Source organism: Schistocerca nitens, chromosome 9 (genome assembly GCF_023898315.1).
Source record: "Schistocerca nitens isolate TAMUIC-IGC-003100 chromosome 9, iqSchNite1.1, whole genome shotgun sequence".
Taxonomy (NCBI): Eukaryota; Metazoa; Arthropoda; class Insecta; order Orthoptera; family Acrididae; genus Schistocerca; species Schistocerca nitens.
The window spans coordinates 187,567,423-187,570,218 of NC_064622.1; the positions used below are offsets into that span (position 1 = coordinate 187,567,423).

Below are 2,796 nucleotides of genomic sequence, written 5' to 3' on the forward strand. Positions count from 1 at the left end.
AAAAAGGGGGGGAGGACTACTTTAAATGGATCCATACAAGCAAATACAAATCACTAAAATATGGACACATTGCAGAGCATGCTTTGTCGTCCGTGGTGATCACACACCCTATTAAGAACCATTACCGGCTTTTTTTAATGTCCAGGGGACCACCATAAGTCGTGGTGACTGCAGAGTATTAGTTTGCATTTGATTAAAAGTTCCCTTTCCACTCGTCCCTTGGCGTATTTCCTTGTTGTCTTCTGTAGTGTACTATAACGTATCTTTCTATGTGTGTTCCAAGTTTCATTGAGCTACATTATTTGGCAGTAACACTTGATGCGAAAGTTACTTCTGTCCTTACGTTTTTCACACCAGCGGTGTTAGTGGACTCAGCATTGATCCTTGTGGGACATACCAAAAAGAAAGTGGTCCCAGTATTGACTCCTGTGGTACGTCATGACACACGTAATTCTGTAAGAATGTCACTGAGCTTTTTTGTGTGGCCTAGAACACAGTAGCTCTATTACGTCGTTCATACTCTCTACAAAATTTGTAATTTAGAACCTCCCAGACCGAGTAAAGAAACCACTGGCAGTCGTCAGCTTTCAGATCAGTATCGTACTAATTTTGTGAGACAGTTCCGTTCGAAGGAATAAGGCGAGCTATATAGCTTGTGCTGTCACACTAGCGTAGCAATATTTCGTCCGGGGAAGTGCTCTCTATTACGGGGCCCGCGGCTGTGACGGTTGCGGCCGGCGGACAATGCGGCCGGCGAGTGCCGGCGTCGAGCCCCGCCGCCGTATTTCAGGGCGCGCTGAGTGACAGCTGAATGCGCGCCCCGGCCGGCATGCGGTCCGCGGCCACTTCACGCGCCCGCCCGGCCGAGCCCACCGCTTTCTGGAAACCTGCGGACACCTGCAAAGAAGTCGGCCGGCGGCGACACGGCGAAACGCGGGCCGCGCCACCCTTTTTGCCTCGCCCGCTGGAAGCGGCGCTTCGTCTCCTCGCACAATAACGCGCTATCTTCCAGGAATTTACTGCCGGTGGAAACACGTACGATGAAACAGGAACCTGCCGAGTTGAGCGGCGCCGCGCGCCGCGTCGTATTAGATTTGTGGTCACTTCTCTTGACGTTTCACATTGCTTTCCAGGAACCCGTCGGGAAAAGTTTTCTCAATAAACACCATGCTGCATTCCACAAACTGGTCGAGTCGCACGAGGCTGTGGCGGTGCCTTGTAAATGGAATTACTTCTGCGGGATCAATTAACAGGCTGATGTAAACTGATTTACGTTTCCAGAATGAGATTTTCACTCTGCAGCGGAGTGTTCGCTGATATGAAACTTCCTGGCAGATCAAAACTGCGTGCCGGGCCGAGACTCGAACTCTGGACCTTTGCCTTTCGCGGGCAAGTGCTCTACCAACTGAGCTACCCAAGCACGACTCACGCCCCGTCCTCACAGCTTTACATGTGCCAGTACCTCGTCTCCTACCTTCCAAACTTTACAGAAGCTCTCCTGCGAACCTTGCAGAAGTAGCACTCCTGAAAGAAAGGATATTGCGGAGACATGGCTTAGCCACAGCCTGGGGGATGTTTCCAGATGAGATTTTCACTCTGCAGCGCGGAGTGTTCGCTGATATGAAACTTCCTGGCAGATCAAAACTCTGTGCCGGGCCGAGACTCGAACTCGGGACCTTTGCCTTTCGCGGGCAAGTGCTCTACCAACTGAGCTACCCAAGCACGACTCACGCCCCGTCCACACAGCTTTACATCTGCTAGTACCTCGTCTCCTACCTTCCAAACTTTACAAAAGCTCTCGCGCGAACCTAGCAGAACTAGCACTCCTGAAAGAAAGGATTTTGCGCAGACATGGCTTAGCCACAGCCTGGGGAATGTTTCCAGAATGAGATTTCCACGTTCATCGAAGAAAGATCGTAAATCCATCATAAAAATATGGAGTGGGGACCATCGGATGGTCGAATTGTTACAAAAATACACGGACGGAAAAAAATAGCGACACCAAGAAGGAGCTGTGCAATAGGAACCAAAGTTAGTGGATGTGTATCTACATCTGAAAGACGACGTCCATAGAAATTTCGCGCCGGTCGCATAAGAGAGGCACTAGTAACGTCTCTATCAGGATGCAAAACAGGTTTGCCTTAAATCCACCCTGTAACGATCGTGAGCGTTAGTTACCTTCGATATCGGACGTGGTGATTTGGTGTTAGTCAAGAATACCTTTAAGGCGACAAAGACGCCATTATCAACACCTGACTGATATTGAACGAAGTCGTGAAACAGTGCTACGAAAAGCTGAAAGTGCCTTCTCCGATACTGCAGAAAGACTTTGCAGAAAAGTAGCCACTATGACTGCTGGTGCGGTGTTCCCGGAAATGTGCGGTGGCAAGAAGACGGGACACGAACAGCCACGTGGCACTACTGTGACGAGAGACCATCGTGTTCGGCGAATGGCTCTGGCGCTTCGTATTGAATCCGCAGCAACAGTGCCAGCAGCAGTTGGCACCACAGTGACACGATGAACTGTTACAAACTGGTTACTTCAAGGGCAGCTCTGAGCCAGACGCCCTGTAGCGTGCATTCCACACGCCCCAAACCACTACCATCTGCGATTTCAGTGTTGATGAGATCTCTCTGAGGGCAGGGCGGAGGTCTCTTGTGGTTTCTGATAAAACCTGGTTCTGGGTCGTTGCTAGTGAAAGCCGTTGTTGGTTAGGGGGAGACCGGTTGAGGGCCTGCAACCAACCTGCTAGACACACTGAACCTACACCTGGAGTTATGGTTTGGGGTGGCGAT

At 50.5% G+C, this 2,796-nt stretch overlaps 1 non-coding gene across 1 annotated transcript; it reads right to left on the reverse strand.

Annotated features, from left to right (window-relative positions):
* Window positions 1-1,648: 1,648 nt before the first annotated feature.
* On the reverse strand, window positions 1,649-1,723 carry Trnas-cga (transfer RNA serine (anticodon CGA)). The gene has a single exon. It is a non-coding gene; the product is annotated as a tRNA-Ser (tRNA).
* Window positions 1,724-2,796: the final 1,073 nt, after the last annotated feature.